General features: G+C 34.9%; 1 protein-coding gene and 1 pseudogene across 1 annotated transcript in view; both read right to left on the reverse strand.

Annotated features, from left to right (window-relative positions):
- RFX7 (regulatory factor X7) overlaps nucleotides 1-14702 on the reverse strand; it is a 121569-nt gene that overhangs the window by 73584 nt on the left and 33283 nt on the right. The window lies entirely within an intron of this gene.
- The window catches only part of LOC120219711, a 39273-nt pseudogene continuing 32663 nt past the window's right edge, over nucleotides 8093-14702 (reverse strand).

The raw sequence follows: 14702 nt of genomic DNA on the forward strand, positions 1-14702 counted from the left end.
AGTGCATTCACTTTTTCTAATGGCTGAAAAGTATTCCATTCGATGAACATATCAAGTTTATTCATCCATTTCAAATTTACTGAAAGTCAGTTATGTACTTTCCAGTTTTTCTACAAACAATGTTGCAATAAACTTTATACATGTCTCCTGGTGTATACATGTGAAAACCTCTCAGTTATGAATTCAGAAGTTAATTTTCTGGGGCTCATGGATGTATCTATTCAATTTTGTTATATATTATCATATTCTTCTCCCAAGCAGTTACATCCATTTATACTTCCATCAGCAATACATGGTAGTCCCTATTTTATTACCTTGCACAAATATAGGCCACTTATACATGATATGTAAACATACATTAATATTTACTATTCTAATGAATATAAATTTTTTAAAATTTATCATTTCCCAATTTCTAGTAATACTATGTACCTCTTCACCTGCTTACTGGCCATATAGGTTTTCTCCTCTGTAAATTTCTGGTTCATATTCTTTGCCCATTTTTAACGGGAGTTGATTAATTCTTATTAAATTATTATAGTTCTTTATACATTATGGACACTAATTCTCTTTTATGTATACTTAACTTTGTTAATGATGTATTTTGATGACACCTTACTAAAGGTAAAATTTTGGGGGGCATCTGGGTGATTAAATGTCTGATTTCAGCTCAGGTCCTCATCTCAGTTTGTGTGCTCAAGCCCTGCATTGAGCTCTGTGCTGGAAGCTCAGAGCCTGGACCTTGCTTTAGATTCTGTGTCTCCTTCTCTCTCTGCCTCTCCCTTGCTCATGCTCTGTCTCTCTCTCTCTCTCTCTCAAATATAGACAGACATTAAAAAAATTTTTTTTAAATAAAGTTAAATTTCTTGATTTAATCAAATTTATCAATTTTTTGCCTTTTATGATTACGTTTTGATCTTAAGACATCCTATCTAAAGTTTTTTAAATGTTTATTTTGAGAGAGAGCACATGCACACGTGTGTGCACATATGAACAGGGGAGGGGCAGAGAGGAGAGAGAATCCTAAAGCAGGTTCCACACTGGCAGTGTAGAGCCTGACATGGGGCTCGATCTCACAAACTGTGAGATCATGAAAAAAACTGGATGCTTGACTGACTGAGCCACCCAGGTGCGTATCTCAAGTTTTAAAGACATAATTCATTCTAAAAATTTTCAAGTTAACTTTTCAATTTTGATTTTTATTCGAATTAGAATTTATTCTTTTGTAGGGTATGGTATAACACACACACACACACACACACACACACACACACACATTCTCTTTCTGGCAGGCCAACTGTACCCTATTTTATTATGCCAAGTTTCTATGTATGCTTGAACCTACTACTGGCTTTTTTTCTATTATTTTCTATTATTATTAATCTATGTATATATCTCTGAGTCACAACTCTAAGTTATTAGTGCCTTAAAAATTAGGTCTAGTTATTCCATGACCCTCCTTGACCATTTTCCTAACAGTCTTGATAAATCTTGGGCCTTAAAATACTCCAAGTGAGTTTTTCGGTTTTTTCAATTCCACAAAAATCTTTCTAAGATTTATATTGAGCTGTACTGATGTTATAGACTGAAGAGGGGGAGCTGATTCATAATTTGGATTTACTTTTGTCTGTGTTTAAAAAGGTTTTATAATTTTCCCTATAACTTTTGTTAGAAAAAGTCCTAGCTGCTTTATAGATGAATTATACTGTGTACTACAAATTATAACTTTTTTATTATGTTTTCTAATTGGTTCTTGCTAATGTACATGCTGATGTGCACAAAACTGTTAGTTCCATGCTGACCTTGTATCCAGCAACTTTCCTCAACTTAATCAGTTCCAATTGTATGTAGATTTTCTTGTAGATAATTTCACGTACAATTAATGAAAATATTTTTCTTCCTTTTCTGTCTTTATGCTTCTTTTTCTCCTCCTTTTTCTTAAATAATTACATTGGCTAAAATCTCTAGTCTAATGGTGAAGAGTGCAGTGACAGCAGACATCCTTGTTCTGTTTCCAATTTTTGTTTCAAAGTTTTATTTTTTTTAATTAAGAAAAAATTGTTAATGTTTTATTTATTTCTGAGAGCGAGAGAGACAGCGTGAGCAGGGGAGGGTCAGAGAGAGAGGGAGACAGAATCTAAAGCAGGCTCCAGGCTCTGAGCTAGCTGTCAGCACAGAGCCTGACACGGGGCTCGAACCCACAAACCGTGAGATCATGACCTGAGCCGAAGTCGGACGTTTAACCAACTGAGCCACCCAGGCACCCCTTGTTTCAAAGTTCTAATATGATGTATTGTAATATTCCATTTAGGGAGTATTTTATAATTTACTACAATATTCCTGAATTATTTGATGTTTATTTGATTAAAAGAAAATAATGCTTCAATATTCTAATGCCCTGCTTGAGATTATGACAAGGTAACTTCCCACATATAACAATAATATACTGGGGACAATATATAAAAATAAAGTTAGAGAGAGTGACCAAAAGCAGGTAGCAAGTGGAGGAAAGACATCCTCCAGGGATGGGAACTGCACTGGGTAGGATATGTATTTATAAGGCTGTTGCCTGAGGGCACTTATCCACCCATTCAGCACTGAGCACTCAAGAAGGAAGCAAAAATCTGCTGTCTGGCCAGCTGAGGACATAGAGAACAGTATGGTTGCCAGAGCCACTATAACATGAAAGGTGAAATCCCAGAAAGGAAGGTGCCACAAAATTTTTATGTAAGCTATGCCCAAACGTGTGGAAAACCTTCTTCTGGGAATGACAGCAAGGCTTCCAGAAAAAAGTACAGCTGGAAGGTGGAAAGATCTGAGCTGAGCCTTCTTGCTGCTGCCTATTACAGGAGTAATAATGTTGGTGTTTGAATCCAAGTATTTTAGCAGTGTACCAGGATAAAAAACAAAAACAAAAACAAAGCCCAAAAAACAAAAACCCCCACAACAGTCAGAGAAAAATAACAGAATCCAAAGCATATAACAAATCATCCACAATGCCCATTATACAAGCAAAATTTACCAGAAAGAAGAAACAGGAGAAAGACACTCCTAGGCAAGATAAAAAAGCAGTTAACAGACACCAAATCCTGAATGATCTACATGTCAGAATTAGTAGGCAAGAATTTCTAAGCAATTCTTATAAATATGTCCAAATACTAAAAGGAAAATATGGTCATAAGAATGTATACATGGTGTGGAGGGGGGGAGAATCTCAGCTGAGAAATGGTAGTTATAAAAAAGAATCAAATGGAAATTCTAAAACTAAAAAAAGTACAATGTCTAAAGTGAAAAATTCATTGGATTACCTTAACAGGAGATCAGATACAGCAGAAAAAGGGTCACTAAATGGGAAAATAAATCAATACATCTTACTGAATCTAAAGGAGAAAGAAAAAGATTTTCAACATAATAGATCTTCAGAGATTTCTAGGACAACATCAAGTGGTCTAACTATGTACAGTTGGAGAGGAGAGAGAATGAGACAGAAAAATACCTGATAAATGACCAAAATTTCCCCAAATTGGGTAAAAACCACAAACTTACATATCCAAGCTCATCCAACTACAACCAGGATAATCACTAAGAAAATCATACATGGACAAATCACAGTCAAAGAGATAAAAACACAAAGATAAAAAACAAATTCTGAAGGCAGCTGGAGTAAAGTTAGCATTAAATGCAGGAAAAAAGTGGTATAAATGATAGCTGACTTCTATATAGTCAACTCATTTGCAACAGAAGTACTAAAGGAATTCAAGAGATAAAGGAAAATCCTTTCAACAAAGGCTGATGGAATAAATGGATATATCTATAAACAAATGAACATAATTCATTCTATAGCTAAATTTGAACTGGATCTTAAAATTAACTATAACAATTTCAACTATAAAGTGCTTAGAAGAAGTCATAGACTTCTTCTTATGCAAAGATGTCTTAGGACACAGAGGCAATAACCTTTAAAAAAAAACAACTAAATTAGATTTCATCAAAATGAAAATCAACTTCTATTCATCAAAAGACATCAGTTAAGAAAATAAACAAGCCATCAACCAAAAACATTATTTGTAAAACGTATACCTAACAAAAAACTTATGTTTGGAATATGTAGTAAATTCCTTCAACTCTACAGTAAAGCCAATTACTGGAATAGACAGTTCACCACCAACAACAAAAAAGGATATACAAATGTCCAATAAGCATACAAAAAGATGTTCAATATTAGTAATCATCAAGGAAATGCAATCAAAATCATAATGATATACTATTATATACTCACTAGTATGGCTAAATCAAAAACACTGAAAAAACACCAAAAAATGGCAAGAATTTAGAGCAACTGCAACTGTCATAGATTTCTGTTGGAAATGTAAAAAGTAAAGTCACTTTGAAAAATTTAGTAGTTAAATATATACCTATCTTTGAATGCAAAATTCTACTTCTAGGTATTAATTTAAAAGAAAGGAAACTCTGTATTCACAAAACAGATTTGTACAATAATATTCATAGAATCTTTAGTCAAAACAGCCCCAAATTGAAAACAATCTAAATGGCAGTCAATATAATAATGGATAAAAACATGGTATATTCATAGTATTTAGCAAATTAAAAATTAATCTATGGTGAAAGAAAAATTAGAAAAAGTAAATGTCTTAGGATGAGGATTGGGGCTGACTTGGAAGGAAAATGTATGAACTCTATTTGCCCCATTTGCCCCTTTGAGGAAAGAACTTTGCCCTTAAGCTGCTGGTAGTGCTTCCAGCAGAAAGACCTCTGTTGTCTGGAGGTTGTCTATGCTGAAGAAAACTTCACTCCCCAAAGTCATATATCCTTCCAGGAACAATCTACACCCAAAGGCTGATCAACATGGGGATATAAAGGCCCAATTCCTTATTCCAACTTGGGCCAACTCTGATGGATCATTCCACCTTCAGAATACTCCAGCACTACACTTTAATTTTCCGCCTGCTTTCTTCCATTATTTTCATAAATGTCAATCTCAAGAACATTCCCTAAAGAAGCAATTCTTAAAATATAATTCTTGGGACTACCATCACCTGGGAGTAGTTACAAATGCAAACTTGTGGGCCCCACTCTAGACCTACTGAATCAGAAAGCAGAAGCCCCAACCACCTATAAAGAGTTTCCTTTGCTTTTTGTGCCTCACTCTTAACTATACTCAAATAGTTATACAACTGGGAGAAATCCCTAATATGAAAAGCAGAACATTCCCATTAAAAAGAGGGTATGAAACTCCTACCTAGAAGAAAGCTATGCAAGAAGAAAAAAAATAATCAAATCTTCACAAAAGTAAGGAACAAAAATTGGATACTATATATACATTTAAAAACATAGAAATAAAAAGTGATGTCTTAAAATCAAAACGATTGGGCTGGGTATTTTCTGTTTGCTTTCCAGATCCAGTTCCCATCCTCTGCAATAACCCAGGAGGCTGGCCTCATGCACTGGTTTCCAGTGAGCCAATGTTAGTCACTGGAGGATAAGAGAGCAAAGAAGAGACAGAAGGTATTTATTCCTCTTGGCTTTCTCTCTGACAGGCAATGAGATAGTGGTTGGGGAACTTCTTAACAAATCTTGTGAAGACCTTTTTGAACTCATTAAGCTATAAGCATCAAAGACTTTGATCAAAATTGAAAATTAAATAGATAAAAATTTAAATTAAAAAAGTCCTGAACTTATCAAACAAGAACTGGGATTATCTATTGATATATTTAGAATTAACTTATAATTACTTTTTCTATTATTATTTCTACTATTTAAGAAAATTTTTCAGTAGCAGGAAAAATATACATAAATATATGCTCTCCACTCTAATAACCACTGATGCACATGTGAGCATTTAAAAAAAAGGTAGATAGCATGTAACTTCTTAATATTTCATGGTTTAAGTGTCCTTCATTTTTATTTTTGAATAAAATTAGTTTTTTAATTTTATTTACAAATAACTTATGTTCAAATGATAATATGTTTAACATGAATATTTTCTATATTTTTTGACATTTTCTAGTTTTAGTATATGTGCTGCTGAAGCGAGCACATTTTCTAAATTGTTGATAATTTATTATATTTCAAATGCGTTAAACTTCTGTTCTCACTGGTTTCTAAAAAAAATTGTTAGTTTTGTAAAAACTTTAATTAAGTAGTATCAATGTGGTAATTGGTATTAGAAAAAATAAAATATCAGTATCACAATTTTGCTGTGGTATTGTAACTACTAAGGTTAGGGAACATGCTAATCATTCATCTTCAACATCTTTCAGGTTAAGCTTTGCATGTCAAGTCAGATCAACACAATGTTTATGAAGTAAAAACTTAAATCCCAGACCTACAGAGTAGGGAAAAGAGGGAAACACACTCGCAAAAAGATCGTATACTAATTTAAGGAAGAGAGATATAGCTTGAGAAAGCATATTTTGTTTTCCCTAAATCAAATGAGAGTGAAGCTGGAGAAAACTTTCTTATCTCATGCTAGTGGGGTTGTACAAAACAGACAGTAATTTTAGGAAGTATGTGTTAAGAAAAAAATTATAGTCTAAGCCTACTTTAACTCACAAAAATACTTCAAAAAAATAACTGTGTAATATTCCTTTTTTGTCAGACTTAAATATGATACAATAAATTAGCAGTCATGGGCCAAACATACAATGAATATAATACTCTGTAAGTAATAGGATGCCTGAAAGAACAATTAGAGACCACTTGCTAGAAACATTTCAGAAATGGTTTCCCCAATTTCTACAAATTGTTTATAAACTATTTATTACAGATAATATCATACTAAGAGACTCCGACTCACCTCTCCAATAACATGTTTGGCCTTCATCCAAAAGTTCAATATTTTTTTCTACACTTACTTAAGTCTTAATTCAGAGTGACTCGCAGTTCCTAAATACTCGATTCAAAATTCTCGTATTGCAGAAATTGTGATCTATGAATGCTAGATATTAGACTTCACTCATGGAAAATTTGAGGTAGGTGAGGCACAGTGTAAGAAGCTCTTGCATTCTAGCCTTGCCAGGACAAGTCAAACTCTTAGTTAGTGTCCTCTTCCTGTAAAATAATTAATTCTATTATAAATATATTGATTTCACAGTCATCAAAGTAAAATATATTTTTGCCTTATACTTATCTATAATGAATGTGAAGACTTTTAGTTTGCTCAAATAGGAACAAACAGAATTTTACATTTTTAAAAATAACCACAGTAATAGTGGCTAATTCTATAAAGTTTGAAACGTAAAATATTTTTAAAAAGCAAACTACCCTTAATCCCATTATCCAGAAATATTTATTTATATATTTACTATGTCTTCTTAAAAATAACAGGGATCTGTTGGTGAAGGTGTAGAGAAACTAGAACTACTAAATACTACTGATGGGAATGTAAGACCATATAGCTGCTGCAGAAAACAGTTTGTTACTTCCTCAGATAACACAGCATTACCACAAAGCCCAGCAAGTTGACTCCTGGGTATATACCCAAGATGAAAATGGGTATTAAAATAAAAATGTGCACATAAATATTCACAGACACACTATTCCTAAGAGTCAAAAGCTGGAAACAACCCAAATGTCCATCAATGGATGAACAAACAAAATGTGGTATATCCATGCAATGGAATATCATTCAGCCACAAAAAAGAATGAAGTACTTATCCATACTAAAACATGGATAAATTTTGAAAAATTTATGTTTAGAGAAGGCAAACATAAAAGATCATGTATTGTATGTTATAATGTATATGAAATATCCAGAGTATCTACATCCACAGACATAAAAAGCAGACTGGTGGTGGCCACAGGTTGAGGGGACAGGAAACTGGGAAGTGACAGCTTAAAGCACATGGGGTTTCATTGAGGTGATGAAATATTTTGAAACCAGATAGAAGTAATGGTTATACAGCCTTGTAAATATAAATGTCACTGAATTGAGCACTTTAAGTGGTTAATTTTAGATTACATAAATTTTACAGTAATGAAAAACAAACTGTGATCATAAAACTAAGAAAAACTCACTTCGATACTACACTCCAGTCGACAAAGTACCAATGTTTATTTTTATAACCCCAAATGCTTTTATTTTGTTTTGATCATTTACATTTTACAATCTTTAAGCAAGCACATAAAACTGTACTATTTAATATTATTTCTGCACACACAGATTGTGAAGTTTAGATGACAATGTATCATTTACAAATCTTCTGTCTTTCTTCTGATCATCTACACCTTTTGCACAGTCCTTGAAAACAACATCATCATCCCACCTTCTTTTAACTTTGAAATCGGCCTGAGGCTGGAATGGGCCAGTGAGATTAAGCTGGTTTCCACTCCATGTTTTTCATACTTATTCTTTTCTCTTCAGCCTTCTGTTCTTATTCCTTCCTGGCTCGCTCTTCAGCAATTTAAAAAAATTTCAAGTTCTGCAAGAAGAGCTGCAATATCAACATCATCACTCTCTTCTTCATACTCTTCAACTTCACATTCCTCATCTGTTAGAGTATCATCTGCATCCAGGTTGGCAGCAGGAGTCTGGTCTAACCAAGGCTTTTTTGACAACGAAGAGGAGGTTGTATGTACTCATGTCGGATGATGTCGTTTTCTCTCTTGTGGTAGCTCTCTCTCTCTTCCAGCTCTGTCCTGCAGCACGGTTCTGAACTTCTTCAGGGGCATCCTAAGTAGTTTGTCTATATTTTATCTTTGTATGAGAGGGTCTCTACTTGAATATTGCTTTAAGAGGTGGTTCAAATCACCTTCTTTTCCTCTCCCACCTCTTGCAGGTTCAAAAGCTGGCCTAGTTGCTGTTGTCATCTTTTCTAATTCGCTGAGGTCTGATGTAGCAGCCTCTGGAAATCATACAGACACCATTATGACTCTTCCCCAAAATGCTTCAAAAATAGTCATTGTTCAGAGTTCTTGCCTGATCTTATGAAACTTTAGAGATCTGCTCTGAAAGTAAATTAGCTTGTAGACAAATGTTTCTTGATAGAGTGCTGGTTTTTACTGGCATCCTCCTTTACTGTGCAGTTTGTCCTATGCTTTATAGAATGTTTCGTGTTTCTGGATGTTGCCCACTAAATGTCAGTGGACATTCTCACAACCAAAAATACCCCACATGTTACCTTATGTCCCTAGTTGAGAGTTACCACTCTAGAATGTAGAGAACCAACTCATTCATATGCTATGTGTTGACTCACATAAGAAGTTCCCTAATATACCCAATACAGTGCTCTACAAATGAGTTATTTCAAAAGTTTAAACTTTGTTAGGTACGAAAAGTGAACTTCTTGCCTTTTTAAAAAACGTAAGATATTAAAGGTGTTTGTTAATTTTATCATAAAACTCACAGAAAATTAAAACTAACTTCAACCAGAAGAATCAATTCTATTGCCAGGTAACTTTTGCCTACTATTTAATCATCGATATTATTAAAATTAAGCTTTCAACTTCTTGCAAAATCTGCAAAATCTGGTAATGACAGACTTTTTACAATGCAATGTGTGTGAAATATTTCATTGTTTTAATATGTATTACTCTATGAATGAGGTTTAACATCCTTACATATTTATTATTTTTGAGGGGGGGCTAGGCAAGTGGGAGAACAGTAGAGAGAAAGGAAAGCAGAAACCAGAAAGCAGGTTCCAGGCTCTGAGCTGTCAGCTCAGAAACCAATGCGGGACTCCCACGAACCCCAAGATCATGACCTGAGCTGAAGCTGGATGCTTAATTGACTGAGCCACCCAAGCGCCCTGCCGCTAAGCTTTCTTATGTGTACTGCCTACTCATATCCTTTACCCATTTTTCTACTTTGTTATTTGCTATTATTATTATTATAATATTTATTTATAGGAGTCCTCTTTGTACTTTGCCAATTATTTGAATTACAAGTATTTTCTCCCCATCTGCAGCTTTTTGTTATGGTGTTGTTTTACAAAAAGCTTTAATTTTAATATAGTCAAATTTATTAGTATTTTTTTCATGAAAAGTGCTTTTGGTGTATTGTTTTTTTAAATTCTCCCTTATTACGAGGTCACAAAGAGATGTATTTTCTTTTAAATATTTGCTTTTCACATTTGGGATGATGAGTTTCCCTGGATTCTGTGTAATATATTTATTTTTTCATATACATAATAAAAGGTCCCAGTGGTCCACCCTCTTCATTGCAGACAAGGCTGCGGTCTTGTGTTTCCTAAGTCTAGCACTTTTGCTTGTACACAATTTGTACCAATGTGTAGGCAATGTATGCTCAATAAAATGAGGGATAGAGAAAGATGAGAGAGGCAAAGCAGGGATAGGAGTGTGGGAAAGAGTATTCAGATTATGGTACTGGGCACAAACTTAGGTATCAGAAACATACACGTTAAAGTATATTAAAAGCAGACACAGAGGGTGGGCTGCAGGAAGATGAACTTTCCAGAAGTTTGGAATGCTCGAGGCAAAGATATTGATCATATAACTGGGTAACAACTCTGCTTTCTCTCTCCCAGGATGAGAATGTGGCCTTGCTGGTGCTGAGTTGATTCAATATCCAGAAAACTGTGATCTTTTAGAACTATCACTTGACTTTTAAGTCTTTGCAGAATTTTAATCAAAGCCTACGTATAAAGGGCAAAGATCTATCACACATCTGCTACAGCAACTCTAACTGAACTTTTCCTGAAGGTAGTTAGTTATATGCATGGAAGAAAATCTGCAGAGATCGAAAAAGCAGTTTAAAGATATGCTGCATTTACTATTATTCAGAAAAGTCATTTGGCTTCTGTGTCCTTAACTAAATAATCTGGAAACATGGGGTGTCTGGGTGGCTCAGTCATTTAAGTGCCTGACTCTTGATCTCAGCTCAGATCTTGATCTCAGGGTCGTGAGTTCAAGCCTTACAGTGGGCTCTGTACTGGGCATGAAGCCTACTTAAAAAAAAAATCTAGGAACAAACAACAGATGGGTAGACAGTCTCTTCCCAATAATTCCTAACCTTAAGGTCAAACTGGAGGGCGAGGGGAGGGGGGTAGGAAGGACACAATAGAAATAAAGGGAAGAAGAATGGGACCTACAGGACTTTTGTTTCAGTAGTCCTAAACAGAAAAATAGCTCCCTAGTTAGCAAGATTATGGTACCTAGCTCACTCAGTATAGTTGAGGATGTACATTCTGTAAAAGGGAGCTTAGCCTCTTAATGGATGTATACAAAGCCACCTACAAAGTATTCTTGCCAAAATATTAAATGGTATCTAATATTAAACCATATTTATATCTAACTACCAATATATAGGAAATAGAGCAGATGAGAAACATGCTAAAAAGCAGCAAGGGATTGAAATCAGCAAACCCCAGACTGTGGGAAACTCCAGAGGACAAATGATTCAGTGTCTTCAACAGTTAAAAGCTACAAGAAAAATGTTAAAAGATGACCTATAAATTAAGAGATATCAACCAACAGCAATATAAGGATACTGATTCAAACTACAAAGGAAAAAAGAATGAGACATGAAAATATGAGTATGAACTGTATGCTTGTAGATATTAAGGACTGACTATTACTTTTTTTGGTGGATTAATGATACAGCTATATTTATTTGCAGATAATATGATTTCAGAGTTTCCTCCAAAATAATCAATGGATATTTCATATATATTAAATTAATTTTATTAATTTAATTAAAGGTTAAATATATATACATACATATATTTAGCTATGAGGCTAGTTGTTGAAGCTAAATAAGGACATGACAGTACACTGTATTTTCTTTCTTTCTGTATACAACTGATTTTTTAAAAATAAAATGTTTTAATTTTTTTAAATGTTTTTTTATTTATTTCTGAGAGAGAGAGAGTATATGTGAGCAGGGAAGAGTAAGAGAGAGAGAGAGACACAGAATCTGAAGCAGGCTCCAGGCTCTGAGCTGGCTGTCAGCAGAGAGCCCGACGCAGGGCTCAAATCCACAAACTGTGAGATCATGACCTGAGCTGAAGTCGGACGCTTAACTGACTGAGCCACCCAGGTGCCCCAAAATAAAAAGTTTTAAAAAGGGTAATGCTTAGCAGATTCTTTTCAAAAGAAAAGCACATCATTAAATATGCAGGTCCTATAGCCAAGAGGGTAGTTTTAGATCTAAAAATCTGATATGGATTAAAACTGTGAAGGACTTAAACTCTAAAAAATTATAGAGAAAACAAAGAATCACAGATTCATCCACTATATCCAATGTCTACTGGGTTAATCAATGTTTATTTAACAGCTATTTAGTGATACAGAGTATATTACTAGTATTTGAAAGTTTAGACTATGAATCACTTTAGTAAAAACTCTCTAATGAGCTATTTTCCTTGTTTTGTTGTTCTCCACATATTGGTATCTTTATTATATGAATGCTGGTTAGTCCAAACACATATTAAAATTTTCACTTAAAGGACTGAAAAGTTTATAATTTGGGGAGCAGGGTACTGAACAAATTTTGCTATTCTCTTTAGTCTCAATCTGTGTACCTGCCCACTTTTTTTCCAATGTGCAGAATTTTAGGTTTATAATAAAAGTTCAAATGACAGGAGAGCACGTGTTCATGCAACATACATTTTATTTTTTTAATATTAATTTTTTTTAATGTTCTATTAATTTTTGAGAGAGAGAGAGAGAGAGCACACGAGCATGAAGAGGAGTGAGAGAGAGGGAGACACAGAATCCAAAGCAGGCTCCAGACTGTTAGCACAGGGCCTGATGAGGGGCTCAAACCCACAAACTGTGAGATCATGACCTGAGCCAAAGTCGGTCACTTAATCAACTGAGCCACTCAGGTGCCCCATGCAATATACTTTTTAAAAGTTAAAAGGAACGGTTTGAATAAATTTAGTAAGAAACATCATGGTATATGTAGCAGGGAAAAATACATGGATTACAAAAGAAAGAATTCCAATTCTGCTATATGCCCTTTACTTAAATGACTTCTTTTTCTCTTGAGGTATAGGATACCTCCTCCAAAGTTTTTTTGTGAAGATTAAACAAGATGACCTATATAGAAGTCATATATTGCAATAACAAGCAAGTAATAGATTCTTAATAAATGTGAAATGAAACTAAATCTCATGTAACCCTTTCATTTACAGTAAGGGAGCTGAGAATCGGAGTTAAATGACTTGTGCAAAATCACACATTGATTTTTTATTTGACCACATTATCCAGTAAAAATGTTACTATTATACCAGATAATCACGCCTCTATTCTACACAGGGATTTTAATTAAGAAGAAAGAACAATTGTGTCCCAGTCCTATCATTTTGGAACTTGCTTCTCCAGAAAACGTGAGGTATTTGCCAGTAAGTGAGCTCCATGAAGGTTCTGGCTAGCTCCCAAGTCATACACTTTCTGCTGGGCTTCAATGCCCTCTAGTGCTGATTTGCAGAGGCAGCCTCTGGTTCCAAATTTACCTGGTCTATAGAACAGGTTAACAATGCCCATAAAAATAAACATGAGGCAACGCTGATATCTATCTATAAGGATGACTGTTTTCTTTGAAAGATGAAATTCTAAAGAGGCTTTACTCTTCAGATCTTCAAAATGCTTTGTAAACTTTTTGTTCTTATTTGAATTTGTATAATAAACACATAAAACTTTAAAAAACAAACACACACAAGGCAGGACAAAATCATGTGGATAGCCCAGTGAGAATTACTCCTCTTCCTCTACTGTATAGCTTCCAAAAAAGTGTGACACAGCCATGCAGCTTAGTATCTTCTTGTGTTACATTATGAGAAAGCTAGGTCAGAAATAAGGCAGATTTTTAAAATGAAGACCATGTGGGGAGAAAAGTAAGCGCCCTCATTTACTTTGGACATACCTTAAATGTCACCAATAGGTGACATGTAAGTCTTTTTAAACTGAAAACATAAAGCCAACCTATTATTATCAGATGCTTATTAGATTCTTAACTGAGATCCCAAAACAAGAAAACTGAAGTAGGAATGGCTGTAGAGGACCAACGTTAAAATGAGGTTATCTCCTAAATTGGCAGATTCAGGCAATGATGCTTGATATGTAGATCAGAAAGTCTAATGGGTAATGGGGTAGCTCAGTCAGTTGAGCATCTGCCTCTTGATTGTGGTTCAGGTCATGATCTCAACAGTTTATGAGTTCAAGCCCGGCACTAGGGGCTTGCACTGATGGTGCAGAGCCTGCTTGGGATTCTCACTCTCCTTCTCTCTCTCTGACCCTCCCTTACTCTCTCTCAAAAAATAAAGTAATAATAATAATAATAATATAGTAATTATTATTTAGGGAGCCTGGGTGGCTCAGTCATTAAGCATCTGACTTTGGCTCAGGTCAAGATCTCATAGTTGGGGACTTCGAATCCCACATCCGGTGAGCTAGAGCCCCACCCACATCAGGTGAGCGGAGTCCCAGCTTTGGTGAGCTCGAGCCCCACTTTGGGTGAACTTTATGTCCCACTTCCAGTGAGCTCCAGCCCAGCATGGGGGTGAACTAATGTCCATTGCCGGTGAGCTCAAGCCCTACTTCTGGTGAGGACGAACCCCACATCAGGTAAAACACAAAAAACAAAATAAACTGAGCCCCTGGTGAGTCCCGCTTCTCTCTCTCTTTGCCCCTCACTCACTCACCTGTGCCATCTCTCTAAAAAAACAAAAAATATTAATGTCTCATATAAACTAAAACCGTAGTTGAAATGACTCTTGTGT

Source organism: Hyaena hyaena, unplaced genomic scaffold (assembly GCF_003009895.1).
Source record: "Hyaena hyaena isolate Hyena2069 unplaced genomic scaffold, ASM300989v1 scaffold_645, whole genome shotgun sequence".
Classification (NCBI taxonomy): domain Eukaryota; kingdom Metazoa; phylum Chordata; class Mammalia; order Carnivora; family Hyaenidae; genus Hyaena; species Hyaena hyaena.